General features: G+C 31.1%; 1 pseudogene; it reads right to left on the bottom strand.

Annotated features, from left to right (window-relative positions):
• Positions 1 to 8,410: 8,410 nt before the first annotated feature.
• LOC125829568 (immune-associated nucleotide-binding protein 9-like) lies at positions 8,411 to 9,495 on the bottom strand (annotated as a pseudogene).
• Between the last annotated feature and the right edge of the window lie 11,504 nt (positions 9,496 to 20,999).

The raw sequence follows: 20,999 nt of genomic DNA on the forward strand, positions 1-20,999 counted from the left end.
TGAATAAAACTAAAGAACTATAAATATCTGTCTATGAAGCCTCTAAAACAAAAAGGGATGTCGGGACAAGACCCCCAATCATCCTAACAACTGAAAACTAGAAAGCAATGTAAAAAGGAGCCCTCCAAAAAGCAAGGAGGCTCACCAACTGACTCTAAGTGCTCAACCTGATCAACGAGGCGCTGAATGCTGATCCTCCACCTGCGTCTGCATCATAAGACGATGCAGGCCAACTGGCATAGTACATTGAATGTACGAGTATGCGAGTTGGAATGCTAAACATAGCATAGGCTTGAAAAGAATCTGAAAGGAACACTTACCTTGGCTTTACTCAACTCTTGAATAACTTAACTCAATATAAAGCAATAAAACACATGCAATATATAGAAAACTTGTAAAAAAATAGTGGAAAACAACTTAGTTCGTTAAAGAAAATGTAATAAAAAACTCAAGTTTACTCATATAATAAAGTAATATAGTTTCTATGGGAGTTTCTCTAACCGACAACCACCACTATGAGCCTAAGTGGTGATACAACGTCTTGTCCATGCTGCTAGAACTGTCATATACTTTGTCGTCATATAGAACGCCTTAACTAAGTGGATCCACTAGTCTATGCTAGAAAGCAACTTAAGGAGTCATCTAAAAAGTATGATCATTTACTACTCATGATGGCTACATGGTTTATGGAAACTTGAGTTAATATGAACGCGCATCCCCATATCGGTGCTCAATACTACTCTCAAAATATACTTAGCTCATATGTTTTTAAAACAAACTTCTTTCTTTGGTTTGAGATAATTACTCAAAACTTAGCTTAAAAGCTCTCTTGGAATCGATGTTCCCTTTCTTTCTCAAATGTGAAAACATTTTAAACTCTTCGGGAATACATAGTCCCCATATATTTCTTTGAAGAAATGAACTTCAATCTTTACTCTTTACTCTTTACTTAACTTGAACTTTAAGTCTTAAAACAAAGTTAAAACGTTTGCGTAAGTATTTTGAAAACTTTATGAACTTCTCTTGACTTGCTTCTTAACTTCTAGACTTGACTCTTAACTTTCCTTGAATTGAGTTATGGATTCAAGGTTCATGATTTCATGTTTATGGATGATTCATGATGTTTAGACGTACCTTAGAGTGTTGGAATCAACTAGAAAGCATAGGTACATTGCTAAGGAACTAGTACGGAAAATAGGGGGAAAAAGTAGAAGACCTGGCTTTCCTGGCGCTCTGAGCAACACGGGGCACCAGACCCAAAACTTCAGAACTGAAGTTGGAGTGCGTTGGTAGGCGCAGCTCCCCAGGGGTGAAACTTCAGAAAACATTTTGGGGCGCACTGGCTGGCGCGGAGCCCTACCCCTTTCCCCAGGTTTTGACGATTTTTCTTGCTCGTTTTTCAACTCTAAACCCTTTAAACTCCAATGGTTCTTTCCCCAAACACTTAGAATCGATTAAACCCTCAAAATACATTAGATTCTACTCGAAATCACACCTAAAATCATGAATCAAACAGAAGGAACTTCAACAACAATAACCCACAAGATTTCAAACGAATTTCATCAAGAACTCATAGAATTTACTTTCAAATCAAAATAACTTTGCTGAATTGAATCATGATTGGCGCGTGAGTGAACTAACCCAATGCTATGTGATCTCACATATCTCGTAGGATTGAATCCTTGGTGAAATCCACAACCAAACTCAAACATTCTTGATCGATTCTTGATTTCTCTTCTCCTTTTTCGTCTTTTCTCTTTTCTCCAAGCCCTAGCGTGAACTTCAACTTTTCTAAACTGACTAAAATCTGATTTTACCCCAATTAAAATCCCAAAAGCAATTGGGTAAGGAAAAGACTAAAATACCCTTCCAAAATCCGGTTTTAGACTTTCCTTACTTGAACGGCCCAACTTCCAATGGGCATAACTCACTCATACGAACTCGAAATCGTGCAAACTCGGCGGTGTTGGAAAGATTATTCCAAGATATTTCCTACGATACCTGGAACCATACCTAAATCATACTGAGCTAGGAGTTATGATTGTTTAAAGTTGACTCAAAACTCATTCTTAACCTAACTTAAGCAAATTTCCAAATTTTCATTTTTTCCAAAAATCACTATTTCCAATTCTTAACTTATTCCTAGTTATTTCAATTTGTGAGATGTTACACACTCAAAACAATTACATGTTCATTCCCTGATCCAAAGTAATTCAAGAAATACCCATTCTCTAAAAAAAAAAAAAAACTCTACAAGAAAACTGCTTATTAAAGACCAACATTTAGAGACGGGGTTATAATATGGTCCCTAATACTATACTTATAGGGACGATATTTTTTTCTAGTCTTTAATTTTAACTATTATTTTTGAAGTTAGCGAACACTCTAAATCTGGTTCATAAAAGAATAAACATCTCGTCCCTAATGATATATTTTTAAAGGAAATAAGTGACAATGTAAAAAGAAACAAAAAATGTATTTATTAACACCTCCTCGTTCACATAATAAAACCCTATCATTTCTATTTTAAAGCTTAGAAAGGGCATGGGCTCTCTAAATTCCTCTCTCAAAGTCGGCAGTCTCATTTGGTTCTGTCTAAAGTGGCTGAAAATTCGCAAATCGGATGACAAGATATGTCTATTTGAAAAGGTTTGTCTATTTTCTTCGTCTTTTCATTTTTGGGTTTAAATCAATATTTTTGTTTCTCGCTGAACAGTTCTTGTTGAGAATGATAGTCTTTGAAATTGGTTCTATTTAATACTGATTGTTTTGGCGTGAGGTCTATAACTTCGAGTATTGGGCTTGCTATGAAGAATTGTGGCTAGGGTTTGATAGTAATTGATCCCTTTCATTGTTAGGTTCAGATGAGCAAATAATTTTAGGAAACAAAAGTATTTCCTTTTGAAATGTCCTTTAAGACGCAAGTATGAACACTTGTGTTTTAAGGATGACGAGAAAGTATGTCTGAGAAAATAAAATATTCTGGTGTTTGAGCTTCCCACTATGTCTGGACAAATGTGGATCCAATATTAAAATTTAATGGGTTCAACTTTTAAGATTTTCCGCATTGAACTCATTGTACTGTTAAAATTATGAGTTCAAATCTAATATTTGTTGAGATTTTAGTAGGTTTACACATATATATCTATACTCAGTTATGGATCAGCTAAATCCACTGCAAAAAAAACTACCGCCCCTGTGTCTGGATCTTTAGTTTAATTCTGTGGAATAGTTTTGTTTGCATGTCAAAAAAATTCACTGCTTAGAACACCTTTATTTGCTAGGCTTGCTAGTTTGAGAGTGAAATCACAACTTTTAAGGACTGCCCGTGTGAGATATGCTTTTCACTAAGCATGTGGTATATGTTCTTAATATCTAGTTAACCTTGCCATATATAAAAATGTGAACTAAAGAAACCTTTCTGATTAAGAAATATATGTAAGTGTTTGGCTATGTTTTATAACAATGATAAGCACAGGGTTGCTCAAGGTTTAAAATGTTTCACACTTTTGACATAGACTAACTTTTAAGTTTCCCCTGCATCAAACAAACATACACATATGTAACGTTGTGGATCAACAAAGTTTGAGATACACCATAAAGGTCTATTATCGTTAGAATTTTATCTTTTAGGCGTGTTTATACTTAAATTCATTTTGTTACTATTTTTTATACATCATATGGTTTGACACTTTAATCGTTTTTCTGAAAGTCCACAAAGTTATGTGATTTGGGGTTGTCAAAATTTTTGTCAATGGCTGATAGAGCCCATGATCCAGCCATCAAGACAATAACTGGGAAAATTGTCCAAGAGCCGATGACCTTCTCTGTCATCCCTTTTCTAGTCGATCTTCACCATTTGAAATTTCTAAGATGACCCTATGCATATGTGAATCTCTACAAAATTTTGCTTACAATGAAATATGTCATTAGTTTCAGATGTGCACTATCTGCTAGTGAACTAGAATCAAAATCTTGCGGGTCCTAAAATTCACTGGAATAATTGTCTAGGCAGAAGAGTTGTGGACAATCTATATCCTTTCTATATATATATGCATCCTCTTTATACATTGGTCGATTCTTGTTATTTCACTCATATGCATGATTTTTCTTTATATTTCACTCCTGCTGATCATCTAATAAATACCATCAATATTGCAAAGCTTCATCTTGATATAGTGTATGTAACAGATAAGCAAATGTCGAGGAAATTGCTTCACACGTACAACCTTTTACAATTTGAATGGAAGAAAATTATCCTGCAAAGATCTCTTATGTGTAAAAATAAAAAATTATAGGGAGATTTGACATAAAACTGAATTGTAATGAGCCACAAAACCAATCGACCGATAAATGTTGTAGTTTTTTTCTAGGTTAATATAACATGCTCAAGTTTGTAAAACATTTTTTATACGGTCAATTTTAAGCCTTGTTATCTCTTAAACTTTTGATTAGATTATAGAGGACAAGGACAAGATATCTTGACAATTTTCCTTATTAGACTTTTTTATATTTACAATGGCAGGTAGGTATTGGTGCTCGGTCAGAAAATATTCATACATACAAGGTAATTAAGCCATAATGACTTGAACTGAAAAGTTTGTTATTTCCTAAAAGGGACTTCTGGCATCCAATTACTGATTATGATGGTATAATAACCTACCATAATCTCGAATTGCAATTTTGGTTCATAGAAACAAGTACTTTCACTGAATATGGAAAACTATAAATGTTGTGTATTTCCTGATTGTTATTTAAGAAGTGATGTTACAAATGAAGCATACTCGTGTTTCTGGTTCCTAAAAGTTTTCTTTTAGATTACCCACCCCTGTGCCCCCATCTTCTCATCATTCTGATCTCTCTTCTCTGATGTTCACCAGACAATAGGGTCACTGGTCATCGGCTTATGTCGTTTCTTGAGGGTGACATCCAGACGACTGTTAAGGTATATGTTACTTTTGCAATGTTCTATTTGCAACCTCTTGAAGAAGGGGATGGTAGGAATTAATCCTATTAAGACTGGCATGCTAATTTTGTCTTGGAGCAGTCTTCTTGTACTTTGGAGAAACAAGAGTTACTGCATTAACTTGCTTAATCTGCCAGTGCACCTGCTTAAAAATTTGAGACCTTTGTTTTCTAAGAAGTTCTACTCTCTTCGTGGAACACTTATCGCACAATTTTTGGTAAGTCCTTGGATCAACATTGTTTAAATGGACCATTAGGATATCATTCTTGTTAGAATTGTTGTCAATCTAGGATTAGTACGAAGGAATGAGGAAATCTAGTGCACCAGGAGCTCTCTCGGATTAAATTTTGGAACTTAGCTTCAAAATGTTACAGAACACTTCAACAAGAATTTTCTCATTGAAAATCAATGTATTCTTCTACATATTTCCTTGTTCAGTCTCCGCCATTGCAGGTGTTCATTAAATTGCTGGTTTCAACAACACATTGTTGACCTTGCAATGAAGATAAGTGTATACACTGCGCCTTCATGATCTGGTTGGACTTTTGCAATTGCTACACTTACAGTAGGCATATATGGGTTTCACTCCACAACTAGAAGGTTGGAATCTGCGTGACGTTCATCTCTCCTCTATGGCTTTACAAAAACTAGACCTGGAGTTGCTCAAAATAGATGCTGGACCTGACACTTTTTAGATAAGGGAACTGCTAGTTCTGGAACTCAAAAAAGCATAGGAAGTTTGATAGGCCAATAGGACTTTTACATTTATATATTTGCTAGTAGGATATTTGTTTGTTTTTTATGAAGTTTTTGTGTAAACAATGACGTGTTTCATAAGATGTAGTGTGTATTTATATTCATATATGTATAAAACCAGATTATGATAATGTTATATATATGCATTTGATTATTGCTATTAAAATATGTATTACTATAATTTCAAATATAGAAAATCAAATTTTATATATAAGGACCACAACTTACTGGTCCTAAAAAGCCCACTAAACTGGTGGTTAAAAAACAATGAAGCACAAGTTGATCTTATATAATAGGACCAGTAGATATAGTCCCTGAAAATATTAAGGACCAGGTTTTTTCTAGTAAGGACCATGAATCCGGTCCCTAAAACAATTTTTTGGGACCAGTTTTATACCAGCCGTAGAAAATTTTAAGGACCAGGTGGATCATCCCGTCCTTAATTAACATTAGCGACGGAGCCTATAGCGACGGGTGGAGACCAGGTTTTCAGGTCGCCATTTCCCTTTAGGGACTAGATTTTTACTTTTAGGGACCAGTTTTCCCTTCGTTATTAACCCTTTTTCAACCCATACCCTCATTCATTAAAGCTGATATTTTTCGCTTAACTAAAATAAATCAGTATCATATACTATATTGATATCATTAAGGCTGATAATTTTTCTTAACTGATATGAAATCAGTATATATATATTGTATTGGTATCATTAAAGTTTATCGTTCAGAAATTACTCATTAATCAATTATACTATAAGAGTATATGCATATTGTTGTGGTATCATTAAAGCTTCTTATTCAGAAATTGCTCATTAGTCAATTATACTATAAGGGACCGTTTGGTACAAAAATTAATAAAACACAAATTAGTAATGCAGAGATTCTTTCGTAGAATCAAGCAAGGTATTTGGTCTCCTCTTTCTTACCAAATGCCAAGCAAATGAGACCATGGAGGAGCCATCTTTTGAAGAGTGATCGGTCCTATGCACACTTTTGTACTAATATTACATGATGTACATATATTATATATTACTTAGTTACTATGAACATATATTCAATTTTGTGCACTCTTAATACAATGTAACTGGGAATTATTATTTTTTTCGCTAAATTTCTAACTCTGCTGCTCAATGAGAAAGTAAACATGCCTTTCTGCTCTATACTCTATACATACCAATTCTATTTATATTTTCAAATAATTACATATTGTACCATTAATTAAGAATTTTCTATTATATATATTGAGGAAAATACACTCAGATACATGTATATTTACTATCAGATATATACTACAAGAAAAACCCTTATTTAAGACCAATATTTAGGGACGGGCTAATAATCTTCTCTCTAAAAGTATATCTATTGGGACGAGATTATATTCTAGTCCTTATTTGTATAGTCTATTGCGAAGGTATTAAATTTGGTCCCGAAAAATTTTATAACTAGTCCCAAATGGTAATTGATGGTCTTTGAGCGGGAGATATTCCCCCCAAACTTGATACTAAATTAATAAAACACAAAAGTTATTTTAACAAAAACATAGGCGCCAAAGTTTTTATGTTGAAAGTGAAAAATAAAGAAAATGAGCGTTCTGTCTTCTCAAAAATATATAGCGCAAGCTGGTCACAAAGTTGCCCTAGCTAGTTCTCTCTCCAGTCGAAATTCTCTACCCTAATCTCAATGTTGAAACTTTATTTTTGTCGCAGCTCTGCCCTAAAATCGAAGCAAGTACCATCGTTTTTATGTTGAAGGTAAAATTTCATCTCAAGCAGCAGACTTATAGGTTGGTTGCTCTGTTTTTTCCAGAAGTTTTTTTGATAACGTTTTTACTTGTTGTATTGAAGTTGCTCTTCTTGATTCTCATCTTTTCAAGGTTACTGATTTCTTTATTTTTGTCGCAGCTCTGCCCTAAAATCGAAGCAAGTACCATTGTTTCTCTGTTGAAGGTAAAATTTCATCGCAAGCAGCAGACTTACGGGTTGGTTGCTCTATTTTTTTTTCAGAAGTTTGTTTGATAACGTTTTTACTTGTTGTATTGAAGTTGCTCTTCTTGTTTCTCATCTTTTCAAGGTTACTGATTTCTTAATCTTGTCTTTTTTTTGTACAATCAGTGAAAACATTATTGGGTTGAGATTTCTAATAGATAATCTGATTTTCTGATTTCATAATTTAGTTTTATATAATCAGTGTTTTGATGTTTTGCGAGCCAAATAAGGACTTGTTCTGTTATTCCTATTGAAACTGTTATTTACATCTGAAAAGGTTTCGACTAAATTGTTATTCCTATTTTTTTTATGAGGAACAAAAGATGTTATAACGTGAAACGAAAGTGACAATACGGATGTTGATAATTCTGATAGAAAGTTAGGTAGAGTGAAAGCTCCGAGACAGGAAAAAAAACTTGCTTCAAAGTACTGACATATAAAATAAAAAAGACTATGAATATGAGTTACCAATTGTCTTTAACAATTTTGCATAGCTCGAGTACGATTTTCCCTTCCTTGTACTTCTGTGATGGCTCAACAACTTGTTCATACTTCTAGCGCAATACCTCGTTGCAATCCACATAGTATAAGTCAGCAATTTTGCATAGCTCGAGTACGAATTTTCCCTTCCTTGTACTTTTGCGATGGCTCAACAACTTGTTCATACTTCCAGCGCAATACCTCGTTGCAATCCACATAGTATATGTCAGCAATTTTGCATAGCTCGAGTACAAAATTTCCCCTTCCTTGTAGTTCTGCGATGGCTCAACAGTTTGTTCATACTTCCAGCCGAATACCTCGTTGCAATCCACACAGTATATGTCAGCAATTGTTCAAAGTTATCTTTCAATTCATGAATTTTGCTTTTTGCCTCTAACCGAGCAGTACGCTCCTCTCCAACTGTTTTCAAGACTATGCATGGTATTGTTCATCTTAGATTCAACTATTTCAGTTATTCGCTTGTGTTTCTCCTTGAAAGAGAACATCTGCAGTTGTTCCTTCAACTCATCAGCTACCCCTTGCTTTAAATCTCCAAGCAAAGAACTAACCTCCGATGAGTCATTACGAAGCTTCATCTTGTTTACTTCCTCAAATAATTCAGTCGTATATGGTTTTCCACCAGTTGTTGAAAAGAAGTTCCCTCAATTGTTCAGCTTACTTCGCTGGATCTTATGTTTTATTGTCGAAAAGCACTTGTCTATACCCACACATCTTTAAGAGCTTCCTTTAAATCCTCAGGGCGGGAACAATCTAAGTGATCATTCAAAGAGTCATTATCTTCGAGCTTATCCCCTCCAGTGTAGACCACAATCATTTAATCACTAATTTTGGTCCCAAAGAGCTTCTTAAAGTACTGGATAACAGCACGTTCTTCTTTTGAAAAGCTAGTTCGTACAGACAAACCAAAAAGAACAGCATGGACACCATCATCGGCCAAATCAATGCATTTACCAATTTCATTTACAACTAATCCAGATTCAGCATTAAAATCAAATCCAGGGGTATCGATCACATCAAGAATCTGCCATCTTCTAATCGAGTCCTCTGAATCTCACAAGTTCTTGTAACACCACCAGAGCTAGACCTCAATTGGAATGCATTTCTACCAAAAATGCTATTGTTTGTGGCACTTTTTCCTTCACCTTTACACCCAATCATAAGTACTGTCTGAGCTTCATTTGCAATAAACTCCCAATCATCACTGACTGAACTTCCTCCCATCTTATCTTATCGGATCAAATTACCTTAAGCAACATGTCACCTAGAGAGAGTGGGGGTCTTGTTATTCCTGTAATCCATGTTCAAATTTATATAAATGTACTGTTTCTTTTGTCAGTTTAAGATTAGCGATTTCTAATTTTGTTATCGAATCAAATTACCTTCAGATTAGCGATTTCTAATTTTGTTAGTTCTTTCTGTATGCATTACTTTGAGACTGCGAGTTACTCATTTCGAAATATAAAATGATGCTAGTAAATTGTCATGAACTATTGAACAAAACCACAACGATCGCCTAGTGATATTCTTAAATATAGTAATTGCCTGTAGTTTCCAGAAACCTCCCTGAAGTGATCATCTGTTAGATTATTGGTATCCAAGTTTCCAACAAATTAGTCATATTAGGCTTGTGCTCATTTCGAGTTCCAGTACATTGATATGAAGCTTGCATCTATCCACCAACATTCTTCTTGTTAGCTTCAGGACAAATGCACATGAGCCTAGTGGAGAAAATCTTTTCATTCATCTTAGTTATAGCATGTAACTGCTCGCTCTCATCCCATAATCTAATAAATGTGTAGCTCTTTCTGTTTCCTGATGTGCTATCTGTTACAACTTTAGCACTTTGAGAAATCAGAGTGTTTGTATATAAGGAAATATATAGCAGGGCACATGAATCCTGATACGTGTTAAGAACATACGAAAAGTTATGATCTTAAACCAACTACCAACAAGATTTTTTTAATCAGAAGTGACTATTTCGTGTAAGTACTTACTTTAATCTTTGGTAGGCTAAGGAATCATGTATACATGTTTCAAGAACTAGCATCCTAATTATAAGTTAGTATATAATCTTTTATTTTTCATTGTGCCATTTGATTGTATATTTTTTGATCAACTGATTGTGTTTCGTTCATCTTTGGAACCCAAAAAAGTTACAAGTGATTTGAGCGAGCTATATAATAAGCTTCCACATAAGGGAATTGATACTCCATATATCTTATCTAATGTTAAAACACGTTAAATGCAACATGAAGAATAATATCTAGATAAGTTACATATTCCTCCAACAATTTAAAATATTAGTATTGAGGATAAAAATTCAGCTTAGCAGGTCTTCTTCTTTGTGTTCTTACCGAGAAAACTTTCCATCTATTAATATTCAAAAGTCCCTTGATTTCTTTTGGGAGTATGTTGAAGTTAGTGTATATGTGAACTTGGTTTCAATTATGTTCTAAAGAAGACAATGTATCATCCACTTTGTTAGTTTCATGGTGAATCTGATTGTAACAAGTTTTGTAGATCTTATTATTTTTCTTATTCTTTATATTTTTTTAAAAATTTGTGTGTAATTTTCCAAGGTTATGGCTCCTAGTAAGCAATGGATACTCCGACTCTTGCATCTACTAATCAAGTTAAGAAATACACTCAAAAAGTTGAAAAAAATAAGTTTGTTTCAGCTACTTGTGTGTACTAGTGTTGCATCCTGTTCTTCAAAAAATAATTTACTCTAGGTGCTACAGGAAAGAGACTAGAGCAAAGACATGGATCATTGAGCTCCTCTTTAGGGGTTTCTGAATATGATGTGGGAGCATTGAACAAGACTACTCTATATGCTAATCAAAAAATGCAAACTCCTTCTAAAAGAACCAGTTTGAATTCTACCACGTCTTCTAGTCAAGAAATCCAAACAGTAGATAGATTGGTTCTTCAAAAAGAGGATATGCAAACCAATGAACATTGCCTCCATCTACTGATCAAGTTATGAAACACTCTCAATCAGCTGAAAAAGGTATGATATTTTGAACTCGCATGTTATTAACTTAAAAAACTAAATTTTTGTTGCTATAGTTTTACCAAATTATGCAATTATAGGTTCATCTAATCCTAGAAAGGAAAAAAGAGTACGAGGGAGAAACAAATGCAAAGAAGTTGCTTCACTTGAAAATGGACAAAAGCTGAAAGTAACCTTTTACAATAATCAAACGGTTGGAACAAACATCAATCTGTTTTTGAGGCATTTGGGAAAAATTGTTCGTGATCGTAATATTTTCCCATTGGGGGTATCATCTTAGAATGATAATAAGCAAGAAAAATTGAATCACATGTGGGCTGCCGTTGAGGTAATAAATGTACATCTTATTCAAATCTTTTATTTACTGAATACATGGTCTTGTATTTCCACAGAATTTGTGACTTATTTTCAAAGGACAGTAGATCTTATTAAAGAACACTGAATCAAAGAGAACTCTCTGTTATTTAAACAATTCTTCTATTTAAGTCAAGTTCAAAATATGTTATTTCAATTGGATTCTATGTTGTTTCATGGAACTACTGTCCCTTTTGACCAAATCTGTATCACATGATCCTGCACTATAGATTGTCACATGATAGATGATGAACATGAATCATGAAGGAGAAAAGAGGACTGTTTTTTCTTAAAACTTAAATGAGAATTCTTCACCCTTCTCTACATAACCCACCAGTTGATCTTAGCTAAAAAGGAGAGGAAAGTACTTCGTAACCTTACAGAGTCCACATCTTAATAGACTTAGGATTGTAGAAGAACTACAGTTCACTAGACTTCCCTATCTTTTTATCTTGTTTAATATAGAAGCTCTGCTTATTCTACTAGAAGCAGAGCTTTTTTTCATCTTGTTGTCCTTTGTTGTTACTTCTCTTTTTGTAATAACTCAATTCATGTTTCGATTATTATAGAATAAATTTGAAGGTGTTGACATGAATGATCATCGTGATCATGTCTTGGGATAGATGAATGAGCTATGGAACAAATGGAGAGGATACCTTCATGCTAAATATGTGACAGATAAGCCAATTCAACAATCACATGTCCCACCTGCGACATCGCCCATTTCAACTGAATGACCAATATTTTCTGTTGACCAAGTAAGTAAAATTATACTTTTCTGTTGGAGATTGTTGAACTGGATGTAGTGAGATCTATGTCCTTTTTACAGTTGAAAATATCTTTCGAATTGTTGTCTAGAGGCCCAGGGATTGATCAACTACATGCTCACTGTTCAACTCCATCGCTAACTGTAGAAGTTTTTTATTTTTAATCTTAATAACTAAGCTAGTAGACTTGCTTATATGATTGATCCTCGGCTGCACGTTTTCGATAAGTTCTTCATTTGGGTAGGTATTTTCCATTTTTTCCTCAGAGATGTTAGAAACAAAGCTATTTTCAGCTTGGTATCACTGTAATTTAGCTGATTATTGTTTCTTTCTGCCTCAGTATGTCCATTAGGTTGCCACTCGCTTCTGACTCAGGAGTTTGTTGTTTTTCTGTTTCCTCTTTCTTGTCGTGATCATGTTTATTTTGTCTATGTTTCTTTTTTTTTTTTTTTATGCTAGAGATAGCCGGTTTGAACATGACGTTGGTTTTCTTTGTGCAAGTGTTACTGAGAGTAATCTGTTAGCTTAATTCCCTGTGCAAGTGTTACTGAGAGTAATATGTTATTCCCCTGATCTGGTTATCATGAACCGTGTCATTCCCCTGTTGGCATAAACTTCCCCCTCAATTTTTTTTTATGTTTCCCACGTCAACTTCATCAGAAAACTAAAACATCTTAACATTGTTGGATTATAGTCTACATCTTCATATTTCCAGGCAAGTTTAGCATGTTCCAACAAACTGTAAAAGGTAAATGAATAAGACATCTATTTTGTCAACAAATTTAAGAACTTGAGGCTTCATTCAAACAGCACACAAAAAAATTGTATGAGCATGATCCACTCACATGCTCATGTTCTAAGATAATACTACAATGTAAGATCATGAATTAAGGAGAGAATATGGTAGGGACTTTCAACAGTAAGTAACAAGACATCTATCAGCTTAGAGAATACACTGCAATCAAACATTCTTCCTCCCGATCTTTCCCTTGCCATGATTCTTCTTCTTAGCTATTTTCAGCTTCTTTTTCATCTTCTTTCGAAGAGGTTTTAAAGATTTTGAACTTTGATTACCATCAGCTTAGGAGCAGCAAGGGCAGCTTCTTGGGCAGCCAATTTAGCAGCTTATTTCTTAAGAACAGTGAGTTCTGTAGCAACTATATCCCTCCTCATAGCTTTCAGCCTCTTTTTCCTCTTTGATCTCATTGACTTTGCCATTTTCTTCGCAAGTAGATATCTCTGTGAACTCTGTTTTTTCTAGCTCTGGTTGCTTTGTTCAGCTTCCCCCTCAATTATATTGACAGATTTGTTTTTTTATCCTCCTCCTCTTTAGCCTCATTGATCCCCCAATCTGGCCGAACCTGGCAGAACTCTCATTTGAGAAGTAGCACGAGCTGATGGTTCCCTGTACGGTTGCTCCATAGGGCGGAGCGTGTAGTTAACTCTCTAAGAAATGATTGTTGTAGATTAACATATGGAATATGTACGGAGAGAAAAGTGTAGGAGGGAGAATTTTCTAAACCATAGCTACTATTAGTAAAAAACTAATGAGAATTAATCAGTTCATTAGTTTCTATTGTCTACCATATTCCATTTAGTTGTAGTTCTTGAAAATAGATTTTTGATCTTGGTTAATGCATCTCAAAGTTTTTCTAATTGATTTTCTTATATTCTTGCAGCTTTTGTTGATGTTTCTGGACAACACTCCATGAATTGAAGATTGAAACTTTTAACTTTTTGCCAAGCTTTTGTTGATGTGCAAGCTCCTTATTAGTTTAGTACGAATTTGTGTTTTGCAAAACTTGATATTATAGTATAGCTCGGATGCTCGGATATTAGCTATGTTTTTTTGTTAAGCAAATATTGAAACTAAAATCAAGGGATGTTAGCCAATTTATTGTAATTAATCGTACACTCTTGATCTCTATCTTCTTGTCACTTTTATATATATTATATCATCTTTTTGTATAGAAATATTTAGTAGCAAAATAATATTTGTGGATGATTTTTTATTATAGTGATATCAATTGCTCTAGGACCATTGGTGGTCAGTTAGAGACCAATATTATTGCTTGTCCCTGAAGGTCAATCTAAGACGAGAAATGTTGCTCGTCTCTAATGATTTATCTAGAACTAGAATAACTTGATCGTCAATAAATCTATTTTAGGACCAGGTCATTGAACGTCGCTAAATCTATTCAAGGACCGGTCGTTGATCGTCGCCAACTCTATTCTAGGACAAAGTTGTTACTCGTCTCTAAATTGTTTCTAGGATTGGGTCATTGCTCGTCGCGAAAGGTATTCTAGGACTAGTTGTTGATCGTCCCTAAAGAGGTTTAACGACCTGAAATAAGCTTTTTCTAAGGTATTTAAAAAGTATTTGAGACCAGAATTGTGGTCTCTAAAACGGCAGAGGCGACCGGATTTCTTTCCCGTCCCAACACCATTTCACGACCGAATTTTGAAACTCGTCGTTGTTGACCAATAGCGATGGAAGCTACTAGGACGAGTGACAACCAGCTTTTTCAGGTCCCAAATGCTTATTAGGGACCAGATTTGGACTTTTAAGGATGAGATTTCCCTTCCTTAGAGACTGTTTTTCTTGTAGTATACATTAAAATAGAAAAAGATGCAAGCGAGATGGGTAGAGAAGCGAGTGAGTAGAGAAGCGAGTGAGATAGTCATGTATTCTAAATACATGAGAATCACACTAGATACATGGTGTGATCCACATGTATCTGGGATACCAGATATATTGGAGAGTGGCAAATGTGATTTGTTATGTATTCAAATATATATGAATTCACTTGAATACAATGTATTTAGAATAAATTACACCTAATTTTAACTTCATGTATCTTGAGATAAGATACATGTATGTGGATGTCTCTGGACGCACCAAAATCTTGTATCTAAATATTTATCTCCTTAACTAGTGAGATTTTTGTAAGTTTCCTAAAAATAACCTTATTTTAGATGTTTAAATATTAAATATATATATTTTTTAGATATTCATTTAACAAATGATCTCTTTTAGACTTCCCAAAGTGAGGATCTAAACGTGGCCTAACAATTTGCATATTTTTTATAGGGAAATTTAAGAACTTCCACGACAGTGTGAGAGAGCAATCATGTTCTAACAAGTCCCCATTCTATTCAGCTAGGTTTCTTAGAAGCTCACTGCTTTAATTTGGACATTTAATTTTGTCGATCGACAAAAATACTCTTGATCGATCGTTTCAATTTTGGCTCTTCTATATATACCAGATATGGGACTCCGTGCCAGCACGGGGCCCAATATATGTTACTGTTTCTGTTTTAATTTATGTGGTACATATGAAATTTGAAGTTAATCAATTTTTTAGTATGTTTTTATATATTTTAAGTTGCTAATTATTTTTATTTAGAGTATGTTTTACGTAAATATATTATAAATCACAATAATTAACAAGTTAATATAAAAAAAACTTATAACTAATAATTAGCAACTTAAAATATCTTTATATCTATATTTCTCCCAATTTATGCGGTATAGAAGAAATTTTGAAAGTTAACAAAAACTTTTTATATGTTTTCAAATATTTTAAGCTATTAATTATTATGATTTATAATACTTTTCACATAAACAATTTGTTTATCTAAAGTATAAAAGAAAAAAATAAAAAAAAGGAAACATAAATGTCAACAGGAGTCCAATCTATGTTAATTTCTATGTTTTAATTATTGTAATACCGATTGAATTTGGAGAGCCAACTAAATTTTTTTAAAGGATTTTTTTTATAAATTTTAAGTTGTTAATTATTATAATTTATAATATTTTTATTAATTTTAAACCAATATATGTTTTTCTCTGTCTCAATTACATGAGACATATGGAATTTGGAGAGTCAACTAAAATTTTAAAATATGTTAAGTTGTTAATTATTATACCTTATAGTACTATTACGTGATTTTCAAATAAAATATGTAATTTTTTTATTTCAATTTATATGTCATTGATATAATTACATATATTAAGTAATGAAGAATTAATGTCTAAATTATGTGACACCTATGAATTTTGGAGTGTAAATCAAATTAGTTATATGATTTAAAAAAAATAAAGCGGTTAATTATTACTTTTTATATATTTTTTAAATGATATATATATATATTGATATTAGTATTATAATAAATTAAATTTTATTATTTTTAAATTTATGATCTCAATTGTCAGCCTATGCCACATTATAAAATGTTCCAAAGTAGATATCAGATTTACAAAAATGTCGATGCTAGCTAAAGTAATAAAATAACATCTAAGGGCATGAACCTATATATGTATATATAAAACTGAATATAGACAATTTGATGTGGCATCTCTCTATGACCAGTATTTCTATTCATCTTTTTTCTCTTTTTTTTGACATTTTATCTTTGTTTTGTATTTTTTATTTGTATTTTTTAAAAAAAGTATTTATGTCATACCCGATTAATTATTCCCTTTATAACATCCATTACACTAATATAGATTCAAGTAAATGAAAATGGAAGATGAAAAGATAAAAACTATTCATTTTTTATAACTGTTTATAATTATTTAACCTATAAAATAAAATAAAATAGTTGAGCATTTGTAACAAATAAGAACAAATTTCTTCACTTTGGCTCTTCTGCTTCTGACGATGATGATCAATATATGGTATCAACTTCTGTCGCTAAGATGTCCATCAAATTTCTAGGTCATGTGACTTTTTTAACAAAAGAGAAAGAGAGAATATCTCATGATTCTTGTGAAGACATTGATGTAAAGAAAGAGATTATGTAACAAAAATTTCTTTTCAAAATAAAAGACTTTTTGAAAAAATGTTTATTCCTCCTACAAGGAGAGAAAATTCATTGTGGTTGGGAAATTTATAAGAAGGCTGATTAGTGTTTCAAAGGGTAAGAAAAATTATTTGGAGAAAAAATCATTCTATTTATGGAATTCGTATCAAATTAGGAGGAGAACAAGCAAAAATTTATTTTGTGATTTGAAAAGAGAGAAAATTAGATATTATTTCTTTCAACCTCATTATTCTTCTAATTTCTTTCTTCTTTTATTTTGTCTTGATTTTTTGTATCTTTAATTAAAGTTTTTTTTTTCTTATTTATCTTTAATTAAAGTTTATATATATTTTCTTAAAAAAGAATTTAAAAAGATGATCATATTTAGTTCCTTTCCTCATCAATGCTATTAATCTCATAATTAGTGTTATTTATATTATTTTCTTAATTAATTTTTTTTCTTTCATTTAATTATTTATTTGAAGAAATTAGTTATTATAACTTTATAAGAATTACATATGTATTTTTACATAATTGATTTGTTATTTTTAAATTTTTTGGATCATTCTTCATCTTAAAGTTTCTATCTATATGTAATAATAAAGCTAAAATAGAAAATGTGGGGTGACACCTTCTTAGCAATAGATACTTATTTATTCTTATCAATGTTTCTGACATTTTTTGTTATTTTTTCCTTAAAATAATTGTTGCCTCGATTTTTAGTTTTAGTTTTATTTTTTTAGCATTTTCTAAATTTAAAAGACTGAAAAATTTATATTGAAAATTTACAAAATATAAAAAATGATTTATTTAACTCCTATCATCATCAATATTATTATTAATTTGTTTTACTTCTTTTCTTAATCTTCATTTCATCATTAATGTAATTTATATCATTTTCTTAGATATATATATATATATATATATATATATATATATATATATATATTTGTGACATTTCTTAGAAGTTAGGATTACTATTTATTTAATTTTAAAAAAATTTGAATTCTTTTGTCATACTAAATACAACATGTTTTATTATAATTACATTTAATATATTAATCAATATGTTGTACGAATGAAAAGAAAATTATCATTTCACAAAAATAAAGGTTAAAATATAATTTATTATGATTAAGGAAATATAAAATTATTATTCCAATATCCATAACCATATATAATACATTAAAAATTAATTGAAAAGTTGTAAATGGAAAACGAATCACCATTTAAGGAATCATTATTTTTAAATTTTTGGATCATTTCTTCTTCTAAAAGTTTCTATCCATATGTAACAATAAAGTTAAAATAGAAAATGTAGTGACACCATTCTTAGTAATAGATATTTATTTATTTTTATCAATTTTTTCTGACAATTTTGGTTATATTTTTCTTTAAAATAATTATTGCCTCGATTTTATTTTATTTTAACATTTATTTTTAATTTTAAAAGATTGGAAATTTTATGTTAAAAATTTTAATAATAGAAAAAATGATTTATTTAACTTTTATCATCATCAATACTACTAATTTATTTGACGTGTTTTCTTAATCTTCATCTCATCATTAATGTTATTTATATAATTTTCTTAAATCACTTATTTTTTCTTTTTTAACTCTTTTATATATATAAAGTTGGATATGTAAATGATGATGTGACATTTCTTAGAAGCTAAGACTACTATTTATCTAATTTCTCCAAATTTTTGAGTTCTTTTGTCATACTAAATACAATATGTTTTATTATAATTACATTCAATATAGTAAACAATATGTTCTAGGAATTAAAAAAAAATTATCATTTCAGAAAAATAAATGTTAGATTATAATTTTATTATGATTAAGGAAAGATAAAGATATTATTTCAATATCCCATAACCACATTCAATACATTAGAAATTAATTGGATATAACTGTAAATGGAAATTGAATCACCATTTAAGGAAAATAAATGTTTGCAATACCATAATAATTAAGGAGAGAGTAAGATATTATTTTAATATCCTAATTCGGACCATTTAATCTACTACTCAATTAAAAAGAAAATGCATTTAATAACATTAAAAAGTTATTAGTTTAATATTTTTTCTCATTGTACTAATTCATTTCAATCAAACTTAATTTTAAAGATAAAATAACAGCTTCATTTTAATTGTTATCAATATATTTCAAAAAATTATCGTGAAAAGGCTTTTCTTGCACCTTATTTTAATTTTCATATACTATTATTATTTTTTCTGTCATTTTTCAATGATTTTTTATTTCGATTTAAAATTTAATGTTTATTCTTAAAACTCTGATAGTACAAATTAAGGTGGAGTAGAATATAATAAATGATGATTCTTCTACTAAATAAGAAGATATAATGAAATTGAAAGGGTGAAGCTTTTTCTTTTTAAATGGATAGGAAATTCTATCAAGGTATCATTACGTCATTATTCAATATATTTTTAATATAAATTTCATTTGCTGATGCATTTGTTTAGTACTCCCTTTGTCCCTAATTACTTGTTCACTTTTCCTTTTATAGTTGTCTCTAACTACTTGTCCATTTTGACAAATCAAGAAAGAACATTTTTTTTGCCTATTATACCCTCAATTAAATGACTAATTACTTTGAAAATTGCAGAACTTTTCATCTACTTCATAATTAATAGGGGTAAAATGATAAACTCACTATGTCATTAATTGATTTCTTAATAAATGTTCAATTTAAAAGTGGACAAGTAATTAGGGATAGAGGGAGTATTACAGTGTTATTTGACATTATGAGATATTTCTTAGACATTTAAGGAGAATGGTACACCGAAATATATATTATATATTAAAGGATCAACTTCATGCAATGGAAGAATTTGTTATTAGCAAATATATTTTAACTTATTTGATAAAAAATATATTCTTCCTCATTTAATAGATGTAAAATTTGTGAAGCTTTATTTTTTTCACAATCTTCATATTATTAAAACAAATAATAATATTACGATTAAACAACAGAGTAAATATAAAATTAATCAAAAATATTTAATTTAAATGATCGCGCGAAGTGCAGCCAAGTTCTCTAATTTAAAACAAAAAAGTAAAATTTAAATGGGTCTACTATAGAATTCCTAGAAATCCAACTTGAAAAATTATGTTAAAAATGGAAAATAAAAAGTGAAACAAATTTAATTGAGAGTTATCCTTCGTCTGTCCCATTTTATGTGACACTTTTTATTTCTCGAGAATCAAATAGTTTAAGTTTGACCATACATTTACGTATGATATCTTCAATTTTTTAAAAAAAATTGGAGAAATTAGATAAATAGTAATCTTAGCTTCTAAGAAATGTCACATCATCATTTACATATCCAACTTTTTATATATATAAAAGAGTTAAAAAAGAAAAAATAAGTGATTTAAGAAAATTATATAAATAACATTAATGATGAGATGAAGATTAAGAAAAAACGTCAAATAAATTAGTAGTATTGATGATGATAAAAGTTAAATAAATCATTTTTTCTATTATTTAAATTTTTAACATAAAATTTCCAATCTTTTAAAATTAAAAATAAATGTTAAAAATAAAAATAAAAATCGAGGCAATAATTATTTTAAAGAAAAATATAACCAAAATTGTCAGAAATACACGTGTACAGAAAGCTGTACACATTCCAATGTGCAGAAAAAGTAGAAGTAGATGAAGTTACTTTAGCTCATCTTTTTGGTGGGACTCAATGTACGATTTCTATAGCTTTTAGTCCAGCTCTTTAGTGCAGTGTTGGTCCTCCCAAACTCCCATTTCTAAATAGGAGTAATATATATATATATAGTTGTGTGTAGTCTATTAATAGGTGGACCACTTGTGTCAA

The sequence above is a fragment of the Solanum verrucosum genome, unplaced genomic scaffold, assembly GCF_900185275.1.
Source record: "Solanum verrucosum unplaced genomic scaffold, falcon-dt-bn FXZP01000031.1, whole genome shotgun sequence".
Lineage (NCBI taxonomy): Eukaryota > Viridiplantae > Streptophyta > Magnoliopsida > Solanales > Solanaceae > Solanum > Solanum verrucosum.